The sequence below is a fragment of the Microcaecilia unicolor genome, chromosome 10, assembly GCF_901765095.1.
Source record: "Microcaecilia unicolor chromosome 10, aMicUni1.1, whole genome shotgun sequence".
Lineage (NCBI taxonomy): Eukaryota > Metazoa > Chordata > Amphibia > Gymnophiona > Siphonopidae > Microcaecilia > Microcaecilia unicolor.
The window spans coordinates 45,557,886-45,582,027 of record NC_044040.1 but is presented as its reverse complement, the minus strand read 5'-3'; the positions used below and the strand labels follow the sequence as shown (position 1 = coordinate 45,582,027).

General features: G+C 42.3%; 2 protein-coding genes across 6 annotated transcripts in view; one reads left to right on the top strand and one right to left on the bottom strand.

Moving 5' to 3' along the window:
- ZBED4 (zinc finger BED-type containing 4) overlaps positions 1–15,405 on the bottom strand; it is a 36,426-nt gene extending 21,021 nt beyond the window's left edge. For 2 of the 5 annotated variants that reach the window (XM_030215733.1, XM_030215731.1), the window contains exon 1: positions 14,962–15,171. The gene's annotated coding sequence lies outside the window, so the exon portion shown is untranslated. Of the gene's footprint in view, positions 1–14,961; positions 15,172–15,233 lie in introns of those variants that run through there. The other 3 variants (XM_030215732.1, XM_030215735.1, XM_030215734.1) reach the window with 3 other exon arrangements.
- Positions 15,406–16,520: 1,115 nt separating this feature from the next.
- Positions 16,521–24,142, top strand: part of BRD1 (bromodomain containing 1) — a 306,498-nt gene continuing 298,876 nt past the window's right edge. The window contains 1 exon segment of the mRNA XM_030215730.1: positions 16,521–16,762. The gene's annotated coding sequence lies outside the window, so the exon portion shown is untranslated.

Sequence of the window (24,142 nt, the reverse complement as noted above, 5' to 3'; positions counted from 1 at the left end):
CTTTTTCTGCTCTACTCTGCAGATCACCTCTTGTACCGTCAAGCCTCTTTTGATCACTAAAGCCCTGCTGCCTCACTTAGCTTCCCCCTCCAGCCACTTATATTGCTTTACTCTACCACCACCCTTCTCCTTTGTCATCCTCTATGGACGAAAACTGCACATTCATCTCAGAATGCTCCACAGTCTCCTCCTTCTTGGTGACTTCAATCTCCTGCCTTCGGACCTCTGCTCCTCTTTCCTCTCCCAGCATATCACCTTCCCTACTCAAAGCTGGCAATACCCTGGATCTTGTACTCACAACCACATCACTCACCATCATACCCTCTTCACTGCAATCTTTTCCTGTCTCCTGGTCAGATCACGTGCTCATGTTTCAGCTCCCTTTCCCCATTCCTCCTGCTCCTTCTCTTTCCCCCTTCATGACACTATTTCCTGCATTGCCTCTGCTGTGGCAGCACTCACCACTTTCCAGTTCCCTTTCTATAAACAATTAGGTCTCTTTGCTCAACAGAGCCCCGACCTCTTATTGACCACCATGCCCTTCTCTTTTTGCCCCCCCCCGCCCCCACTCTTACTCTTGGTAGTCTCCCTCTCTGCGTCTCCTTTGCTCCCTGTTCTGCTGTATGAAGTGGCACTGATCTCGCTCTCCTGACAGCCTTGTGCTCTTCTGCTTGTGCTACTATGAATACCAGCAAGCCATTTGCCATGCTAAGACTGATTTCCTTAACAAGTGAATTTCGTCCTCTCATCCGGCCAAAATTCTTTTGGCTTTTCAAATTCTATTGCTCCAGCATCTATTTCACCGATCCTGCCTTGCTTCTACTCGACACCTTGGCCACCTCATGGCAGACAAGACTGACTTGCTTTGTGCATCTCTTCTCCCTGCCCTCCCCCTCCAGACTTACCACCACCCTCCCCCCTTGTGCCTCTTCATCTTGGTCTTTTAAATTTGCCTATCCCTCATTCCCTGCTAAAGACCATTTCCGCCCTTAACCCTTCCTCCTCCAAAGATGATTCCTGGCCTGCCTTCCCTCACTAAGCGCTTCTCACAAGCTTTTGTGATCAAGGGTAAGAGGTGAGGAACATCTTTCCCTTTCCGAGGGAGTGGTCCATTCTTTATGGAAACATGCCCTTGTCCACCCCTTAAAAAAACCCATCTAGACTCTTCCCTCCCTACTAGCTTTTACCCTATATCCAACCTTCTCTTCTTTACGAGAAACTCATCCATTCTCAACTGGCTGACCACCTTAAGTTTAGCAATGTTCCAAATCCCTACCAAGCTGGTTTCCATGCACATCATAGCACTGAAACTCTTCTCCTTGCTCTCTCTGATCTTATCTGTACCTCCCTTGATCAACATTCATCAGTCATCCTGGTTTCCCTTGATCTGTCTTCGGCCTTCAATCTTGTGGATCACACACCTACATCGGCTTCGCTCGATCAGTACTTTGCGTACTATCTACACATGGTTTTTCTCTAGCTACCTCTCTGACTCACTCCTCCATGTCCCCACTCCTTGTCCGCTCAGGGGTTCCTCAAGGCTCTATCCTCTCACCTGCCCTCTTCAATATTTTCCTTGCACCTTTGCTCATAATCATTCAAAATCACATCTGCACCCCATTCTGCTAGGCAGATGATATTCAGATATTCTGGAAGACCACTGACCCTCTTTTATTCATTGTTTAAATGACTCTCCAACGTATCTGCTTGGCTCGCGCAAAACCTCTGCATCTCACACTGCTAAATGTTAATCTATATTTTTCCCTTGCTCTAGTAACATGTCCTCCTCTCCCCCTCCCCTCGCTTAATGGTACTCCACTCCCCTTCAAAGATTTTGTTAAAATGCTGGGTGTCACCTTTGACACGCACCTCATGTTCAAACCATAGATACAGCCCTCCAATTGTCTTTTTTCGCTCTCCATAGAGTCCGCTCTGTCTGCCCTTTCTTGCCAGCCACTCTTCTCCATCCTCTCATTCTTACACCTTAACTACTGTAACTCCCTCTACCTCGGTCTTCTTTCCTCACTCAAAATGTCTCCAGTTGGTGCAATCCACACTATTAAATCATAACACAATGCCAACTTGATCAACTGTTTTGATCAAGTCATTCCCCTTCTTAACACTAACTGCATGTTTCTGCAGATAACATTTCTCACTATGGCCTACAAATTTAGATCTCCCTCTGCCCACATCTGTACCTTCTCCAATTCCTTAATATCTTTTTGAGATGAGGCGACCAGAACTGAACACAATACTCCAGGTGCGGTCGCACCATGGAGAGATATAACGGCATTATAACATCTTCATGCATGTTTTCCATCCCTTTTCTATTAATACTCAATATTCTGTTCACCTTCTTAACCGCTGCAGCACATTGAGCTGAAGATTTCAACGTCCTATCCACGATGACTCCCAGGATCCCTTTCTTGGTCCATAACTCCTAAAGCGGAACCTTGCATGACATCTATCCTGTCTCCTTATTCATCCTCATGGCTGCTGGAGTCCTGCTAAAATGTCATGAAAATGTAACTTTGGGGTCATGCTGAGACCTAAAAGAAAATGGAATTAAAGGGAATCTTTCAAGGTGATTATTTTTTGGGGGTATGGGAAGTGATATTTAGGGAGAATAAAGCATTTGAGAGCATTCTCGCTTTTGCTACCAGAAATAAGGGATGCTTTATTCAGAGGTGAAATCATGGAATAAAAGAAATAAATCCTTCCTTCTAGCCTCTGCTTTAGACAAAAATCTCCCAAGCAATCCTGAAAGGTGAAACACGCTATCCAGAGTAACCCGCCCTAGGTCTGCTGAGTACTCTGACAAAAATATTTATCTGAAAGCTTTACTATTGCTAATAACATACATACAAAAAAATAATGCTATAGCTTCTTTTGTATCAGCTGCCAAAAATACGACTCCCACATGTACTGTGAAAAATGTTGACATATGCCTGGATGCAGTGAACAGTACCAGAGCATCTGCTGCACTAGCCAGCTAAAGCTTATTAACAGGAAATGTTTCGAGTAGGACAACACCCAAATAAGAGCAAAATGCAGGGGTCAAAGCTGGCAAACTAAAGGTCAATTTACAGAAAAACACTGCCATAAAAGGACAGTAAAAGACTACTGTACTATTGGGTAGAAACACATTTAGAGAACCTAAGAAAAATTCTGTATTTGTTTTCTTGACTTCTGCTCTGTCATTCATGTTGGCTTTTTTTTTTTTTGGTCACCTATAGTTTTGTTTGATTTACATATTTTTGGCTCTCTCTCTTTTCTTCACAAATAAGGATTCAAAATGGGAGTAGAAGTAGCATTGTTGTTCTTATTAACCTCTAAAAGAGAAAGAGAGAGACTAAAGGGCTCACTTCCTACCTGCTGGGAGACTGAGAAAATACTGAGGCTAAGGTCACATGGCCAGGGCTCCTATTGGCTCTCTAGAGTCAGAGTTTTTTCTCAGTCTCCACCTGGTGGTAGGCGAGCACAACCCATCAGTCCAATCCTGGTCCGGTCCGGAGGGACGCTAAGGAAGTGAGGATTGCTGAAGTGGATCTCCGGAGTAATTAAGCATGTTCTTATCTTTGTCATAAAGAGGCGGCAAACAGAATTTGGGGACAGAGTTGCACAGGGACAGAAATCTAACCCATCCCTGCCCGTCCCCACTGCAAGTAATCTCCATCCCAGCTCCCGGCCTGCCCCGCACTTGCTGCGCCGCAGTCACCTTGACCCCCCCCCCCCCCCCCCCCCACCAAGAAAGCCAGATTCCCACTAAGCAGTAAAAATACTAATAAAAGTAACATACATCATTTTACTCTACCTATGAAAAGTTATTCCATTATTATACGTAATCTTAGTACATCTGTATGCTGCACAAGCCAGCATGTTTAAAAATGTGAGATTAAATTTAAAAATGCTACCATCAATAAAGAATGACAACTTAGATGTAGCAGCTCCTAGGTTTGCTTGTTTTTTTTTTTTTTTTTTGAATGGGAAGGGAAACAGAGACTGACCTGTTGGCTTCAACTTTTTGACTTCATTCTGTCTCCTGTTTTCATCCAACCTCCTTGGCAGTCGCCTCTGTGAGTCCCGAAAGGGCCACAGCAGCCTTCAGGCATGTGCTGTCGGCTCTGCTGGTTCTCTGCTCCCGCTGATGTCAACTTCCAGTTCCGGGGTCAGAGGACCGGCAGAACTGACAGTACATGCTTGAAAGCTGCTGCAGCCCTGCACTTTTTTTCCCCCTGTTGTTTTTCTGCCGTGCTGTCTGCAGTAGCGGTTCGGGCGGTAGGGAGGTCTGGATTTGCCATGGCACCTAAGAGTTTGATGTGGGACACCAGGGTACCGTGGTGCACAGTTTGGGGAAAATTGTTATAGACTGATCTACAAAGTTTCTAAATTTGACAGGGCATCTCCACTCAACTACATTGGATTCCTATAAAAGCTAGGATCATCTTCAAAACTTGTACATTCATCTATAAACTCATCTATGGGTTGGCACCAGACTACATGCTAGACCTCACCTGCAATGCTATACCAGGTGCATAGGACTACCTCATTCTACACTTCCCATGTTATAAAAATATCAAGTATAAGTCAGTACTAACTAGAGATATTTCTCATCTAGGTACTAAATGGTGGAATTCTATTCCAAGGGAAGTAAGACTTATCAAGTACTTGACCTTCCGTAAATTACTAAAAGCTTTTCTTTTCAATGAGTTCTTATATAAAGCTATTAAAGTAACCATTATATAAGTAATGCCAATCTTCTTCATTATCTACATACCTTGTTTACTCATTCCATTACCTCTGTATTTCTTAAACTTTTAAATGTATTGAACTATTATTGAATGTTAGCCACATTGAACTGAATATTTAAAATCAGATAATGTGGGATATAAGTACCAATAAATAAATAAAAAACAAACAAGTCTGAGGTGACTCAGATTAAGCCCCCTTCAAACACTTGCGGCATGGGAGAGATGGGTTCTAGTTAAAAATATTGAGAACTTTGATAACTACACTAGAAGTCTGAATTTAAGGATTTTGAATTTTCCTGAAGTTGACACTTCTATTCTTAAAGATTTAGGGCCTCTTACCAAACTGCACTAGTGATTCCTGGTGCAGCAATGTCGAAAAAACCCATTCACTTAGAACAGGCTTCGTGCTAGTGAGGCTCAGGATACAGAAAAAACTGTTCTTATTGATGTATTAAAAAGTAGTGCTAAATTTCAATTATGTTTTCCCTGTAAATGTATTGTTAAATTGGAGAATAGTGTGTGTGTACTTTGAGCTATTATATTTAATATCATTCTTTGAGTCTATTTTACACAGAAGGATCATAATTGTTTGAAAATCTTAGGCTGTGGGAAGGTGAAATTTGCTCTTTAGTATAGTAATCCTAGTATTTTTAATTTTTTCTGGCATATTTAAATTGGATCTCTTCCTTTTGAGGGCTGTTTCACAACTTTTGTGGATTTTTGTTGTTGTTTCCATTTACCTATGATCAATATAGGAATTCTTCAAAATTTGTTTGATGTTACTTAGATATTACAAATTTATATACTCCCGACACCAGATTTTTTTTTCCAGCCAAGACCACTGCAGCCCAAAATAAAACATGTTCCTAAAACTTTTTATTTGATTACATTGCCATCCATCATTTGGTTTGATTTTAATCCTGTTTCAAGTTCTTTTCTTGACTGTTGCTAGTTTTGGACTTACTGTATTCAATATCTGTGCTTCACCCTTTGTACTTCAATTTATTCCTATCTAAATGCAGGCATCTTGGTCTCTATGCATTGCAAAATTCTGCAAATGCCTATTGAACAAAGCTAAAAATGTCCCTAAAGTTGTTTTTTTTTTTTTTTTTTTGGCATGAAAAAAAAATCTTCTCTTTTGCTTTGTTCCCTTTCCAGACCAGTTTTCTCTTCCATGGCCCTTTTTCCACAGTCTCTCTTCTTGTTATATGCAAGTCCCAGCACTGGCTCAAAGCACCGAGTACAGCAAGAACCAGGGAAGCCAGGGTTCAAATCCCACCACTGCTCCATGTGACCTTAAGTCATTTAACTCTTCATTACCTCAGGTACAAATTGTAAGCCTGCAGGCCTGAACGCAATTAACTGTGAGCTACTGAGAAAGCATGAGCTAAATCCTATAAGAACAGTATAAATGTCAGGCACTAAAGGCAGCAAACATGATGAGGCAGCCATAAATGTTTGCACTCTAGCATCCCCATCCCAGACACACAAATGCTCCATCATGTATGAGGCAGATGACAATGCAAAAATCTCCTAAGGCCTAGAAATGTTCTGTGCAAGACCGTGCTGAAAGTGTTTAGTATATCATGCACAAAAGAACAATATGGGCAGAGTAGGTTAACGTTAAGCCCTCATCCTGATTCGATAGCAGGTGTTGCAGGAAGTTTATACTGTGTCACTGTATAAAACAGAATCTAAGTTTTTACTATATAAAGTTCACAGTTTGCTGCCATTGGTCTATACATCATGAAGTGTTAATTGGTAATCAAAATATTTTGGCAAGCAATCAAATCAAAGCAGCAAGGCATTAGCTACAGAAACATTTCTATCTCATGGAATACGATAAATTGCTCTTAGTGCTCACAGTGAACACAATTTTTGTTAAACAAGGAGATGTGGGAACATTTTGCCACCTACTTTCCTTGTTCAGGGTCATACTTGCAGCCCTTCATAGACATTCTGAGGTGAAGCTTGCAGCCCTGAGGATCCTTAAGTTAATCTTACATTTTCTAGTACACAGATGTAAAGAATATGAACTAACAGAGAGAATCCACAGTAAAACACAGTAGTTCCTATCTGCTCTTTTAATAGCACTGCATGTGTCAAAAAAAAACAAAAACTTCCACAAATTGGTAGGTCCTCTCACTGTTCATCCTGCATATTGAAAAATCAGTAATGAAAAGGGTCAGTTGATTTCTGCACATGCTCTCAGTGTCAACATAGGGAGTCAACATCAGAGTGGCTGGCAATACCTGAACATAGCTCCTCCACCACCAACTGTTGCCAGCCACATGCAAACCATTATTACTTTTATGGACTGGCTAAAATCTGATTGCAGACCAACTCTATAGCACAGTTTGTGGTTTGGGGTTCCCTACTCTACAGAGAACAGGAATTCTGAGCAGAGAGGAGGCATTCACACCGAATAAAGAAGGTAAGCTAGAGATCTTGCTCCAGTATCCATGGCCGAATCTAGGCTGATACACCGTACAAAAACTGAAATTGCCCTCCCCCCTCTTCAGAGAAAGCAGCTGTGCATAGCTCCCTTCTCTTCAATCATGGCAATGGCTCCAGCACAGCATCCATATTTCTCTCTCCTACCATCTGCCCAGCATCATTTATTTATTGCACTTGTATCCCACATTTTCCCACCTATTTGCAGGCTCAATGTGGCTTACAAAGACCTGTTATGGCAACGCCATTCCAAGGTAAAAGATACAATTGGTGTTACAAAAAGATTAAGGATGACAAAAAGAACTAAGCAAACGGTTATAGAAAAGACTTTCGGAATCAGGGTGGAGTGTTGAAGTGTTACAATTAAGCTAAGGATTCTCGTGGTAGGCTTTGTTGAAGAGATAGGTTTTCAGAGATTTGCGAAAGTTAGTTATTTCGTTTACCCATGTTCCCTCTGTTTCCCCATGAGCACATGATTTGGAGGACCCCGGGGTGGTGCATCTTCTCATATATGCCATGTGCAGTTCTACAGGCCGCAAATGCTAGTCCTACTACAATCTAAAGGCCTTCAGCAGTTTTGTCTCCAGTACAGAGAATTCTCAACAGATAGACTAACACTCAGAGCGGGAGTCACTGTGGTCGTGGGAAGAAGAGGAAGAAATCAGGCTGGAGGAAGGAGTAAGGCAGCTCCTTGTGATTCTGGGCAAGTCACTTAACCCTCCATTGCCCCTTGTAAGCCGCATGGAGCCTACCATGAGTGGGAAAGCGCGGGGTACAAATGTAACAACAAAAAAAAACAATGGGGGGGGGGGGGGGGAAAGAAATAGCACAAAATAGGCATGTGTGGTGTGCAGGTTGGGGGAGGGGACCAATGTGAGAGGATTATTTATAAGGTTCTAGGTCAGTTCCCCCACCCATCAATTTCCACCACACTAGGGAGGGCAATTCCCACCCATAACTAAAAAAAACAAAACAAAACAAAAAAAACACACTAGTACAACATTTTACACATCTCTTTCCCCTTCCGTGCCCCCCACACCCTCCTCTAACTGCGCCCTGCCTACAACTAGCCACATTGAGCCTGCCATGAGTGGGAAAGCGCGGGGTCCAAATGTAACAAAAAAAAAAAAATTAAAATAAAAAAAGAAAAAGATTTAAAATGCTCCTACATAAGTAAATAAACAAAAACAAAAAAATTAAAATAAAAAAAAGAAAAAGATTTAAAATGCTCCTACATAAGTAAATAAACAAAAACATATAAACTCTGAATGTTGCCCACAACATGTGCTAGGTGTCCCTATAATAATCAGCCCCTTAAAATGACACTCTCTGTGTACATCCGTATGCTGGCACTGCACAAGCGATCCTGACAGCGCCACAACCCCAGGACCTTCCCGATACTTCCTCTGTTTACATCCGTATGCTGGTGCTGCACAAGCAACGTGATGCAACGCTATGGCTCATAAGGAAAAAAAGTTGCCGAAAGGAGAATGAAAAGAAGATCAGGTAAAAAAAAAAAAAAAAGGAAATTGGGGTGGGAAACGTCCTGGGTGGGAATTGACCTGGTGGGAACAGCCCTATGGGGGGGAACTGTCCAAATGGGAACTCGCAAGATACCATTTATAATACTAGTACATACATCATACTAGTAAAGTCTGAGTGATCACCAAGTTTTGGATATCATTTTAGAGGGTTGACCATCTGAGGCAGAGCTTAAATAAGTCTGATGAACTGGTCAGAATTTTTTCTTTTTTAGGGGGAGGGGAAAACAATTATAAGAAATGCCATGCAAGGTCAGAGCAAAGGTCCATCAAGCTTAGCATCCTACCTATGATAGTGGCCAAGCCAGGTCATTAGAAGTGCCTTGCATATCAATTTTGTGCAGTTCCCTTCTAGGGATGAGCAATAGCATTCTGAGACGCATTCTGAGACATACTTGAATAAATGTTTATGGAATATAAGAGATACCTTATGGTTCAAGATCCCAAGGAGCTGCAGCAAAATTTAGGCAAGTCACTTAACCCACTGTTGCCTTAGGGACCCTCTTGCTAAAGCTTAGTAGTGCTAACAGAGATTAGCATGTGCTAAGTGCCATGTGGTCCATAGGCATAAAAATAGAATACCCAGCAATTAGCACATGCTAATGTCCATTAGCACCCACTAAGCTTTAGTAAAAGGGCCCCTTAGATTGTAAGGCCCAGATGCACTAAACCTTAACGATCCTCTAACAACCCTTTAACGAGGAAATTTTGATCCCTTGCATGCATCAAAGGGCTTTTACAGAGGAAGCTAGCAGCTAACGAAAACGGAATGCAGATGAGCAATTTGTGTACAAACCCCATTGAAACGAGATGCACTAACCTTTTCCGATTGCCTTTACGCAGGAAAAAGGCAGGAAATCTAACGCTCTGTGCCAGGAAAAATCGTAAAGTGAAAAAACAAAAACTGTGAGCCAATCCCAGCGCATTAGCAGAGCTAAAAGCGCTGTGATTGGTCAAAAGGACGTAGCATTACATATGTCCAAAAGAGCTGTGTTTAAGCTTAAAGAAAACGTGTCATAAACCACATCAATGTAGTGTTTGCGTATCCAGAGCATGTTTGAGCCTTAACCAACAAAAATAAAAAAAAAGAATCGGGAGGGGCCAAAGGCGCTCGTCAGGAGCGTCCTGTATGGCCGTCCTTGGCCCCCCCCCCGCCCAAGGTCGCCGTTCCCCCCCCCCCGCATTATAAATTAAAAAGCAAAACATACCTTTAGCAGCCCCGGCCCCCCTCCCTTCCTCATTACTCTGTCTCCCCTCAGCTCCGCCTCCCGACATCCTCCGCCCTGTGCCCCGCCCCCTCTTGGGGTCATCGCCGCCATTCCCCCCTCCATCGGGCCCCCCTCCCCCTTACTGGGCCCGTGCAGCGCCTTGCTCCTCTGTCCGAAGGCATTGCACGGGCAAGAAGAAAAGCTGATGCCTGTCTTCGCCCAGCTTCGATCTCACGTCTCTCTCCTCCTGGGCCTGCCCCCGTCTGACGTCAGTAACCTAAGTCAGACGGGGGCAGGCCCAGGAGGAGAGAGACGCGAGACCGAAGCTGGGCAAAGACAGGCATCAGCTTTTCTTCTTGCCCGTGCAGCGCCTTCGGACAGAGGAGAGAGGTGCTGCACGGGCCCGGTAAGAGGGAGGGGGGCCCGGTGGAAGGGGGGAATGGCGGCGGCGACCCCAAGAGGGGGCGGGGCACAGGGCGGAGGATGTCGGGAGGCGGAGCTGAGGGGAGACAGAGTAATGAGGAAGGGAGGGGGGCCGGGGCTGCTAAAGGTATGTTTTGCTTTTTAATTTATAATGCAGGGGGAAGCGGGTGGGGGGGGGGGGGGGGGGGAAACGACCATACAGGACGCTCCTGACGAGCGCCTTTGCCCCCTCCCAACCCTTTATTTTTGTTTTGATTTGGTAGCCACGTGCTTGTGTTTTGACTGTTTGTGGCATGCGCAGAGCAGCTAACATAACGCTTGGCTGCTCTGCGCATGCTTTAGGGGCCGATTTCCGACGTGGATTACGATTCTTTGATACATTGTACTTTTCAATACCGATCCGAGCACGTGTGACTTGTTTTTTTGGTGCATTCTTCGTTTTTTAAAAATCGTTAGGGACTTTAACCATTTAGATTTTTTAACGTTTGTTTGATGCATCTGCCTCTAAGTCCTCTGGAGACAGGAAAATACCTACCATACCTGTGAATATAACTCACCCTGAGCTATTACTAAAAAGGTGTAAGCCAAATTCAATACACTTTCCATTCTCTAAGGATTTGACCAACCTCTTTTAAACCCATCTGTTTGGTGCCTTGACCAATTTTTGCTGTTTATGTTCCATTTTAATTATTTCAATGTTTTATATATGAAGTAATGCATGTTTGGTTGTAACATGCCTAGATCATTGGATAGAATGGGATATATTTAAAAGAAAGAAAATAATTATCTAGCAACAAATTCCACAACTTTACAGTTTGCCTGTATTTGAACATAAAATCATGTAATGCTTTAGCAATGCAGAAAGTGTGCATTACAGCTCTGCACAAAAGCTCTACAGTGTTTCCTAATGCATGCGTAAAAGAAAATAATTGCTCCCCAATGAAATAAATAGTATGCAAATAGTCTGTGTACAAATGTGTGTTACATGGGAAAGCATGCCAAATGGATGTGCACAAGAAAATTATATACCTGCAGCTGCATATGTACATCCGCATGTGGACTGGAAAGCTATTCTGTGCATAAGTAATAGTACTGCACAGGTAGGCAGGAGAGTAGAGAATGCAACACAAGCTTCAACACAGGGAGTGTTGAACAAAACAACTATATTGGTACCACAGAGTCCTGACACGGAGGCCTTGTTTCGGCAGGAAAACCCACCCTGCCTCAGGGGTCAAAGATTACACTGTATAAAAACATATATAATAAACATCAGTATTGGGCAATTTCCACACTGCTTACTGTGAAGAATAAACAACCCCAGATAGGAAAACGCTAACAAAGTCGCCTTGGTGCCAATAACGCCACTGCATTAATAAAAATGGTACATCAAACTTACATCTATCAAAAGGGTGATATGCATGAGCTGCATGAATAAAACAAAGCCATTTTAAAAGTGATACTACATCCAAGGTGGACACTATATATGTAATAAGAGTACAGGCAAATACACAAAAGTAATCTACATTTCCCTCTTTTTATTATATTTATCACAGTTTATATTTTATACATACATTTAATATTATATTTGTATCTTAACATGCAGTCCCACATGCTGTCAGCTCTCTACCTCCCCCTGCTCCAGCCACAAGCTTAAAAGAAGAGTGAACACTATGGGACCCTATATATACAGGCTCATGCTGAAGTGCTGCTATTTCTCATCTCCCCCCCCCCCCCCAAAAAAAAAAACAGGAAAACTCTCTCAGAGGGGCAAGTCAGTGCAGGCCTATACTCAAGACCTACACAACAGTATTCTACTTTAACCTTTTGCACAGAGGAAACAAGGTGGGGACTTGATTGTATGCTGAAGCTCACTGCCATACCCCCATATTCTGCTGCACTAGGCAGGTCCTATATATGCTTGTGGTAAAGAGAAAACAGACATTAAAACTTTACAAGTGCAGAGAGCAGAACAATGAGCTAGCCTTTTACTCTTATTCAGACCAGGCATTAAAACCCCACAGTTTTCCATGCATGCCTCTGCATCTGTGCTGAATACCTTCATTACCACAGAATTTAAATGTGCTGTGCACTGATGCTTACCTAAAGCTGTAAGAAATTAGCACCTGCACAACATTTATTTTTCTATTGGGTGCCCCCAAATCTGTGGGCTAAAGTCAAGTTACCTGTGTGCAAAGCCAAACGCGCTTTATTGCACTAGCCCCATGTCTGGTAACAAGCTGCCTTGCTATGTTACAGGAGCCACTAATCAATGGCAAGAGGTCTTCCTGTGGTCTTGTGATGGTAATTTGAATTAATGTACCTGGGAATAAAGCTAAGCCAATACGCAAACAGAAGTTAAAAAATATATTCTCCAATCACGTTGAGTTTTTTTTTCTTGCTGCTAATACAGAAAGATACTAAATCACATTTTAATTAAAGGAATACATATTAAATATACCACTACTAGCCGTTAAGCCTGTAAAAACGGGCGAGTATTGCAGCCCCTCCTCTCTCCCCTGACCTCACCCCTCCCCCCATGTCCAGCAACCCTCCTTTGTGCCCTGCTCTCACCCCAAGTCCAGCAACCATGGCCTCTCCCCCCATGTCCAGCTACCCTCATTGCCGCCGCTCCCTCCCCCTGCACTGACCTGACGGCGCCTCTCACCTCCATGTGAAAGCGCTACAGGCAGCAGCAGATAGCTCTGCTGCTGCCTGCAGCGCTTCCACACGGAGGTGAGAGGCGCCGTCAGGTCAGTGCAGGGGGCGGGGAGAGGGTGGAGGTTGTTTCGCGCGATGTTCTTTTCCAGGCGGCGTCCGACAATTCAACTCCGTTTCCCTCTTTGTTCCGCCCTCTGACGTCTTGACGCGAGGGCGGGACAGAGAAGGAAGTCTGTACTGCGCATTTGCAAGTGAGTACGGTCACTTGCCGTTTATATGTTTGATTTTTAATTGAAAATTTCTGGCCATCTGAAATTTGGTGCCTGCCTGTCGGGACCAGCTTTAAAGTAACTTGGCACAGCTACTGCTAGGTCAAGGCAGAAGAGCTGTCACTGCAGTTGGGAGAGGGGGAAGCTTAAAAAAAAGTATAGCAGGTGGGGTAAGATAGAAAGCACAATCTCAACAAAATGGGGGAGGGGCACAGAAAATACATATCATTTTTATGAGCAAAACAAGCATATAAAATAAATAATAATAACAATAATAATAATAAAAATAATAAAAAGACCAAAATAGAACAAAACTTTAAAAAAACTAAAAATAATAAAAGACCAAAATAGAACAAAACTTAAAAAAAAAACAGTTAATGTAAAAAAAAGTTTCCCCATCTCCAAAATATTCTTGAATGACACCCAAGTTTCTCTAAATATAATTTTACACATCCAGAGAATAGGGATTATAGTACTTCCTGTTCTGACTGTAATAAAAAAAAGTACAGTAGAACGTTATGAAATTTAGCTTCATGAAATATGAATGCCTAGGTTTTCAGTCATTGCCACAGAACTCACTATAAAGATCTACTCGCATACACAAAATAAGCATATTCTGCATAAATACATACACACACACACGGTAAAGAACATCACCCAGAGATCTCCCACATATATGGAATACTAAATTTATTCTACACATGAATTAGTCTTAAATATTGATCAGAATGAATGACTGACTGCTATAAACGTGACCTAACTAGACCTCGTTGTGCTCCGTCCTTAATATTACAGCTTTCCAAATTATCCAATACACAATATTCTTGATAGGCTCATCTATATCACAAAACCTGTAATATGAAACAGGAGAAAGTACTTTTAGCCCAGACATTCTGACTAGTCGCCAACAAATCTTGAAAAGAATCATTCGATTCATCTGTTTTAAGAAAACAAAATATACCCATATTTTAAGTTTCAAAGTCTACGGTAAATGCGGTGGCCCTTAATATATTCGAATAATTTGTATATTTCAATAATCAACTACAAAAACCATTGTATGTAGAAGAACGAAAAACGGCCATAACACTGATCTAGAACGCACAATGAGGTGATTTGGATTTTCCTTGCCTTACACACCTCGTTATCAAATTAGTTAAACCCCACTTTTAAAATATTAGTTGGGGGATGGGGAGAGCAAAACAAATCATTAATTCCCACAGCCGCTAAAAGCGGCGATCACACTTTGCAGCAGATTATCCAAAGCAGGGGATGTCTTTTGTGGAGCAGGCAGGTTTGCAACTCCCTCAATGTAAGGTCTATAGACAATAGAGAGTCAAGGCCTAGTCTCCTAGTGCCGCGGCGACTCAGTTGTGTGAGTGACCCCGCATGAAGCGCTTGCCGTATACACCTTGTACCTGTAGGGTAAAGGACTGACAGCTAGCGGGCCCTACCATCGTTTATACCGCCCCCTCTCCTCCGGATAGCGATGGTCTGAGGCCTTGCGGGAGGCCAGGTCTCTGTCGCCGCCAGAAGCAAGAACCTGACCTATTCAGGCAGAACCAGATCCCAGCAGCGAGCACAGGGACGAACCGGATCCCCTCCCCCTGCCCTTCCCCGCTCTGGGTCTTCCCCGCTGGCCTTCCCCCACGGTGCTCACCTCGCCAGCACAGGCTTTCCCGCAGCTTGTTGCGGCCTCCAAACGGTTAAGTGGAAAGTAATTAATCTTATTTTTTTCCCATTCATTAGTTTAATGCTTTTGTCTTCCCCTCCCGCTCGCTTGCGCGACGCTCTCAGTTCCACCAGCGAGCACAGGACAGACGCTGAAGAACGCACTCGGCGACGTCACAGAGTCAAAGGTTCTTAAAATGGCAGCCCCCGACCGCCCGATCTTGCCGTACACGGCCTCTGCTACCTTCAACTGATACCGACCTGGAGACAGCAGCTCAAAAACTTCCAACGGTACTAAAAAAAAAGTTAAAGGGACGAGTTTGTTCGCGAAGCGGAGCTCGCTCATCCCCCTTCCCACGACGCCGCTCTTTAATTTTAAGAAACTTAAAGAGCGCTGACAGGTCCGGAGCATTTGTTTTGGCAGCTGGATGCCTCCACGGGGTTTCCAGGGCGCAGCAGGGGCTGAAAAACCATTATGGGTGGGGCGAGCGAGCAATACTAGTAGCGCTTGGTCGTTCGTTTAGAAGTGGTGTGACCTTAGACTAACGAGAGATATCGGTATATTTTGTTCTGAATAAAGCGATCAGAATTGGTTTTACTATTGGTGTGGTGCTCCAGCTCGAGAAATATAAGTGTATGGGTGGATAAAAGTTATAGCAGCAAGTTGCTACCAGCAACGATTGAAGCTAAGTAAACTTGTATCACTTATGTCAGTGTGGTGGTGGTGCACAGTTTTCACCCAAGGCTCACGTTTCACCCCCTTCATGTAAACCTCACATAGCTCTTATGTGGGACGGAAAATATAGGGTGTTGCCAGTTATTAAAATGCACAAAACAGCACAGAACTACTTACTGTGTAGCCTTCCTTTCTGTACACACCAGTACAAGTGCCAGCTCTGCACAGAAGGAGGAAAGAAAGGTGCTTAATTTCTGTTCAGGTTACCGGTAAGTTCTGTCAATTTCGGAAAGAGATTCGTATCATCATTGTAAAATGAAAGAAAGACTTACAGCGGTTTGAACGCACGTGTTGATTAACGTAGTATTCGTGTTTAACAGTATTTCCTTTTTTATTGGTATTTCATGACTAGGAAACTATAACATATATAGGAACACACAAATAAGAAAGCTAGTGACATTTGTGAACGGGTAAGGAGATCTAGGGTGTATAATATTTTAGCTGTAGGGATTACTTAATAAAAATAAGGAATGGAACTATCCGAATAGGGTAACTGCGACTAACACGACGCTTCTTTATAAACCCAACTTTTTAGACATCAAAACAATTAATACAGGAAAGCCCGGTTTTAGTAGAGAGAATAGAAAACTGAGGACGCAATTCTGTTTGGTTTTGGAGAGCTAGAGAACAGGAAAACAACTTCCCATAGAGCAAATGAACCGAAGCAAAGAGAGTCGGCAAGGCAACGACAACAAAAAGCGCCGCTTTTTTTTGCCGCCACTCTAACCATGGCGGTGCGAGTTGGCTACGACGCAGAGACGCGTACCTCTAGCTGCTCACCCCCCCCCCCCCCCTTCCTCCCGCGGCTGCTCTTGCGCGAGCTCAAAGCTGCTTGTAACCGCATTGTTTGTTTGAAAGGGTGGGGGAGGGAAAAGAGAATCTCAGCCTTCCCTGAGCTGGTGTTGCGGAAACTAGAGAAATCCTCTGCAGCAGCTAGAGCAGAGAGCAACTCGTCTGCGGTCAGCCGCTCTAGGGCCTGGCCGGGAGGCATGGGGGAAAGAATCCCTAGTACGCCTTGTACCCGGGAATGCCGCGTCGTTCTCGCTTTTTATAGGTAAATAAGTGTTTGCTGGGCTCGTGCGGCATCGGCCGTTGAGTGAGACTATACAGAGTGGACCGGGAGCTTCAGCGCCATTTGCCTCTGTTTCTCCTGGCAGACGTTTGTCTTTAGTAACACAGCGAGGTAATCTCGGTACTTTCTTTTTTCTCTCTTGGTGGGTGGGGACGGTTTAGAATTATTACTGTGTGTGTGTGTGAGAGAGAGATTGTTTTGTTAGGCGCCATGTTTGTAGAATGAGTATTGTTCGTATAGCTAAGCAAGGAAGGAGGCCGCTGGCAAAACCCAGGAAGAGTGCAAAAGCTGGTAGGTGTGAGGTAGTGGCAAGCGCGACGTCTGGACGTTGAGGAGTGCTGTTGAGAACTAGGACTGAACACGAGCTGCTGCAGCCTGAGTCTTAGCTTGGGGATGGGAGGACACCCCCATTGATTTGAACAGGCCCGGGAAAAGTGTTTGCTATAGTGACGTCACGGGAGCTGGCAGTGCTCCAGGGTCGAAGTGGGATTTAAACTTCCTGTTTCCAGCTGGATCGCTTGTACTCTGGTTCTGGGAAAGTAGGCCTGTAGCTGCTCGCTTGCCCTTTTTGACTTTTGTGTGAGCTTAAACCGCGGCTTTGCATTTGTTTTGTATACCGGGGTTGCTCCTGTGGTTTCTCGCTCCACTGGAGTACTCTGTAACAGAAACTGATCGGTTTCAATAAATGTTCTTTGAGTAATACACCGGCTCACTGATTGTGTGTACTATTTCGTTTTATGTGGTATAGTTGTTACGTAGTGCCTGTGTTTTCTCTCTCGCTCTCTTTTTTTTTTATTTTTTTTTTTTTTAACTTGATCAAACACGGTGCTCGTTTTATTTGTTGAGGAGAGAGAAGGAAGACAACCTCATAAATGATCCAGAAGTTCGAAATTTTATGTAGTGGTGTGATTTTTGTTGACGTGTGTTTTGATATTATTTTTTCAGAATATAATACTATGTGCTTATGGCATACAGGACGGAAAACTAAACTGATAAAGGATTCTTGCACCCCTATTCTTCATGAGAATATCCGGACGATAACCAGAACACTGGCATTTTCCTGTTCTGAAATATAATTTATTTATTTCTTATACTTGATTACTCACCTTAAATGAAGAAAAATAAATTGTGTATTTTTTTTTACCTTGGTGCTCTAAAATAACAATAATAAACTGCAGACATAATTATAGATTCTTTTCACTTTGCTAGACTAGTACCATCTGACTGCATGTTATTACTGTAAGTGAAGCAATTCACAATCTGCACTCAGGAATTTCATCTTTGTTTGCCTTATACTGCTTGCTTTAAAAAACTTTGGGGCTCACTAACAAAGCACTTAGACTTACAAAGCTCTATGGGTTACTATGGAACTTTGTAAGTCTCAGGGACCCTTTAACAAAGCTTTGGGAGGGCTAATGTGTGGGTAGAGCATGCCAAGTTGGCACCACTGCCAGGGTAGCGAGTGCACCCGGTGGTAATTCAGAGTTTAGTGTGCACCAAATTCCGCACTAGAAAATATTTGTCTACTATGGGGGAGGGGGGGTGTTCCCGGCAGAAATCGGCAGTGTGGTGTTCCCGGCAGAAATCAGCAGTGTGGCCAAGTTGGCGCATGCTGCATGGTTACTGCGTGAGCCCTTACCGCTAAATCAATGGCTAGTGGTAAGGGCTCAGGCCATGAATAGGCACGTGCTAGTTGTAATTTTTGCACATGCCCATTAAAAAATGGCCTTTTTCCCAGCCATGGTAAAAAGTGCGCCCAAGAGACGCGCTCACACTACCGCAGGCCACTTTGTATCGCGGCTTTGTAAAAGGACCCATCAGTGATTTGAAAATATGCCTCTTTGTAGTCTTTTGCATTTTTAAATTTTCTTTAGCCCAATGAAGGTATTGACTAGACTTTGTTCTTTCTATAACATATTAATAACTTTCTTGAGGTGTACTTCCTGTTTTGAGCTTATTTCTAGGACTGTTCTTTTGTCATTTTTTTACATATATATACACCATTTAAAATGTGCAGATTGTTGAGCTGTATGTGCTAATGTAACCTATAAGGGTTCTCTTTCTAAGCTATAGTAAGCATTAATGCGTGCTTTTACCGTAGCTTAAAATGGTGTACCATGGGGTGTGCTGAGGCATCCTGTGATACGTTTGACGTGTGTGCGCTAAAATAAAACTGATGTTTTTTTGTTTTTTTTTTTGCTGAGCGGGCATGGGTTGCACTAACTAGTTAGTGTAGCTGCGTTACTACAGTTTCCCGATTAATGCAGGATTAGCATGTGAGCCCTTACCTCCTGCAAAATAGGTAGCAGTAAGAGCTCATGCACTAACTTTTATTGGCTGTGCACTAATGGCAACATTAGTGCGTGGCCATTAAATCAGAAAATGGAAACATGGCCATTTTCCAGCCACAGCAAAAAGTGACCCTAGTGTGCAGTAAAGGACTTGTTAAGGTCACTTTTTGCCACAACTTAGTACAGAACTCATTAATAACTTTTGGTCAGTGATAGAGCTCTTAATTTGTAAACAAAAGGGAAGTGCTTGCCCCCTTCCTCCAGCTCCACGACAGCTCAAAAGCTCATGGCACCTTATAGACTAATCAGTTTTTTGGAGACACCTTTTGTCATTTTGCTTTCACCAGACTAGCAGGGTTATAGGGAATAGAGTGACTATTTTCTGCTTTTCTCCGGATTGACAAGAGGCTGGAACAGAACAGCCCTGTATTCTCTGTTTTCTGAAAAGTAGTAAAACTGTTCTGGGCTGATTCCCCACCCACCAGAAATTAAACCAGCAGAGCAATACTTGATTATTTAGTTCTGTATTAATGGGTATAGGAGGTATTTTCAGCAGAGAATTGTGATTACCATGTTAGTTGTGGACGATGCCTTTTGTGTTTTTGAACTTAGCTCTTAAAAGCTTGTCAGTTTTATTATCCTCTGGTGAAGCAATGCAGTTATACTGGGTTTAAATACTCATTTAGGTTTTAGGCATAATTTCCTCATTCAAAATGGTTGGGGGCAGGTGTGTATAGGAAGATGTTGGATCTTGAGTGGGTCTGAGCATAAAGTGTGTGTGTGTGTGTGGGGGGGGGGGGGGGGGTACACAATTTTGTCCTGCCTACTGCAGCTTCTCTCTCCCCACCCGAAATGTAACAGTATGATCCATTGTAAAAAATGTGAAGGATGCTAGACCAGAGAAACAAGCCAAAAATTGAGGACGTATCAATCTTTATAGACAAAGTAGAATAACAGAAACATTTTTAAGAAAATAAGATACCTTTTTTATTGGACATAACTTAGTACATTTCTTGATTAGCTTTCGAAGGTTGCCCTTCTTCGATGAAGAAGGGCAACCTTTGAAAGCTAATCAAGAAATGTTCTAAGTTATGTCCAATAAAAAAGGTATCATCTTATTTTCTTTTTCATGTTTTATTTTTATTGATCACCTTTAAAAGTGGACTAACACAGCTACCACACCTCTCTACTCAAGAAACATTTTTGAAATTAGTGCTCGAATACTTTGGTACAGACACAAGAACCCAATAGGGACATTGGCTGTCTCACCGTCACACCTATGTGTCCCCCACCCCTTTCACTGAGCTGTACTAACATTAGACAAATTGAAAATTTGATGAGTTTGTACTATATAAAACCATTGTAACTGCATTTTTTTCTCTACTGACCTGATGAAAGGTTAATTCTTAAAAGCTTTTTGGATTTGGGGTTTAGCTCCTGCCTTTTTCAGTAATAGCTCACGGTGTTACATTTAGGTACACCACTTGTTTCCCTGTCCCCAGAGGACTTTACAATCTAAGGGTCCCTTTTGCTAAAGCTTAGAATTCACTAACAATTAGCATGCACTCAATGCTAAGAAGTCCAATTTATACCTATGGGCTTCTTAGCATTTAGTGCGTGCTAGTTCTGTTAGCACACACTAAGCTTTAGCAGAAGGGCTCCTAAGTTTGTATATGAGGTAAAGGAGGGTTTGTGACTTGGCCAAGATCACGAGGAGTATCAGCTGGGGTTTGAACTGGGCTTGAAGCCTGGTGCTCTAACCACGAATCTACTCGGACAACTTTCTATTGGGCTATCTTAGGGCCTTTTTTTTTTTTTTTAACTAAACCACGCTAGCGATTCCCAGCATGGCAAATGCACCGCAGTCCAATGGGCTATGTCACATTTGCCACACAGTTTAGTAAAAGAGGCCCTTTATTTATTACCTACAGCTTGATTGTTGAGGTATTTGCAGAAACTTTTCTTGGGATTAAAAGTTTAATGTACTCTGTAATACATTCAACTTTTTTTTTTATATAATTCTTTTTTTTAATTGCTGTTGTAACTGCCTAACTTTTGTTTAATTGTGTATTTTGGCTGAAACCCTTCTGTTGTAGTTGAGGATTTACAGTAAATTGCTGTGATACTCTAAATACATCAAATGCAAATTTGTTTTAATATAACGAAGACCAAAATCACACATTTAGTAAGACTTCAGAAGCTCATCAATGTTTCCACTTAAAGGCAAACTTTCTGCCGAACAAGCTTCTTTATTAGTCTCAAAAAACCTCCCAGCTACTTTGTCTTACTCATATTAAAAAAGATTCTTATTTTTCAAAACTTATTCATAACACCAATTCCATCATTAAGATTGAAGCAAGGACACTTGTCTGCAAACTGAAGGTTCTCCCTGGTTGAAACTTCTGCAGGAGCAGAACCATTACCGATACCACAAATATATCCAGAAGAAGAAGAAGCTGCACTGAGTGAATATATTCATGGTAATGGTTCTGTTCCTGAGGAAGCTTTATGTCAAACAGTGGCGCTCCGTTGAGCGAACCAGGTAGAACCTTCAGTTTGCAGATAAGTGTCTTTGCTTAATTCTTCATGGTTGGAACTACCAATGCAATTGGAGTTATGATTAAGTTTTATAAGACAAATAAAGAGTAGGATAAAAGTAGCCTGGATGTTCATTTGAAAACTGAGAGAGCTTGCTGAGCAGAAAGTTTGTCTTTAAGTGGAGACAGTAAGCTGAGCTTCTGAAGTCTTTTTCCTCATTGTTAAAAAGGTTTTGATAAAGAAATTTTGTGATTTTGCTCCTCTATTAAAAAAAAAAAAACCTTGCATTTGATGTATTTGAAGTATCCCAGTTTATCGCCAATATATATTATTAATTTCTCACTGGTATCACATCTAAGATACAATCTCAGTGGAAGTAGAAACAAGTTGCTAAAATGCATAGCAGTTACATAGTAAAAATTAGGCATGTTCATGCTGCATGTACAGCATACAGATGTGCTGATTCATTTATTCACTCCATTTTGGAATGTGACTAAAAAGGGAATATTGAATATTTAGGTTTTGTAGTCTTTTACAGACAAAATCAATTATTTTCCCCAAAGAATGAAAAACAAACCAGAATATGGACGAGAATCTTATTTAAAGCAGTACTAACAGAACAAAACTGTTACTTCATGGTCATATTTACTAGACCTTTTCCCCGTAGTAAAGAAAACTTCTTTACTAAATAAGGCTCTTGATGGCTCATACAGTAAAAATGTTAATTTTAGTACCCTTTTTCTCATACTGTTCTAGTACACTTTTTTTTTTTTGAGTTGATTTAACAATTCAAAAAAGGGTGTAGCATATGAGAGAGGTTAGTCAAAATGATAGTAAAAGCTAGTTAATTTTAGCTCGCTTTTCCTGCAACTAGCTTGTTAGTCATTTCAATTAGGTATTACTAACTAGTGCAGAGAAATGAGTAAACACACTTACACTATCTTAGTTAATGGTTTCCCAAACCTGTAGGAGCGTTAGAACCAGCACTTCTGACCCTGTGAACCTTGTAGATACAACACTCATTTCTGTGGGAGTCCTGAAAACCCAGGCATGGATAGCAACCACTAAAGTCAAAAACAACAATAATGTTAAAATGATCTACTCTTCTGGTGTATATTTAAAACTATAGTGTGCTCTGCCTGTTATTAATTTATCACATTGATAGTAAAACTATTTTTTTAATTCAGTAGTAAAAAATAGTGCTGTACTTTAGCTTGGATTGGTCAGCTTTCAAAGGTTTTGTGTTCACTTTGAGGTATGTATGACATAGAACTTTAACCCTAAGATGATGTAATAGTTTACTACATTGACATCCTAGAAAGCTGCTTCTATGTAGCTAGTTTGTACTAGTATTAATTTGAATCGGCTGTGGCTTCCATTTCCCATTTTCTCCATTTCTAATTTTTTAAAATGTATTAAATCATTACAAACAAATCAGTCTTGGGGGCTCATTTTCAAAACAGAAAAACATCTTTATAAAAAAAAAAAAATTACACAAAGCGGCAGATGGACCTTTTTTCACAAAAATGTCCAAATTGCTGTTTTCCAAAACTCATTTTTAAGATGTTTTTCTCCGTGGTTCGTCTAAATCTCAAGGGGGCATGTTGGGGGTGTGTTTTAGGTGAGCTTATGATTTAGACTTTTTCTACAGTAATAATACCTTGCAAAAACACCCAGGGCAAAAATTAGGACTATTTGGCTAGACCTGTTTCATTAATGACTAAGTGTCAAAAAGGTGCCCAAACTGACCTGTTGACCATTGTAGGGATAAAGGCATGATCCCACCCCAGAAAGTGACAGTACACACCAGCTCTATGACAACTGCAGATGTAATGGCTATTCCTTGACATCAGCAAAGGATCAGTTCAGTCTAGTGGGTTATGCCCATCTAAAAGTAGATTTCGATAGAGAGCACTAATGAGCTGTGCTCTTTAGGGTATAAACCTGATGGGTGCCAAGTCCCTCCCCTTTTCTCCTACCACCACCTTTTCTGAGTGGAAAAATATGCTTCCTGTGATTGACTTTCTTCTGCCTCTATTTAAAAAAAAAAAAAAAGAGCCTTTGTTTTTCTTAGAGAGGTGCTTCTACTTTTGGGTTCCTGTGACTGAACTGGCAGTTTTTTCTTTTTCTGCCCGATGGAGGCTCTCTGAGCACATCAGGGCCCTTCTTCCAGAGCTTCTGAAGGGGCTGCTGCATCGATGCCAGGGGTGCTTGCTCCTTCTGCGTCGACTGTTGAAGCGGCATCTGGGCCTTCGCCTGTGGTGAGGTCTCTGTCCTCGGTGCCGCTTGCAGCATCGGCGTTGGCCGCCACCCGGGTCGATTCTCCCTGCGGAGGAAGCTTTGCCATAGTCCAGGCAGGAGTCGACGTCTCAACACCCCCCCCCCCCCTTGAGGATGTCGATCCTCGACGTCGAGACAGGCTTGGGTTCGGGCAGCTCTTAGAGAGCTTTTGTCTGACACCGATGATGAGTGCTCGTGGGAAGAAGAGGAAGATCCCAGATACTTTTCAGAGGAAGAGTCATATGGGGTCCCC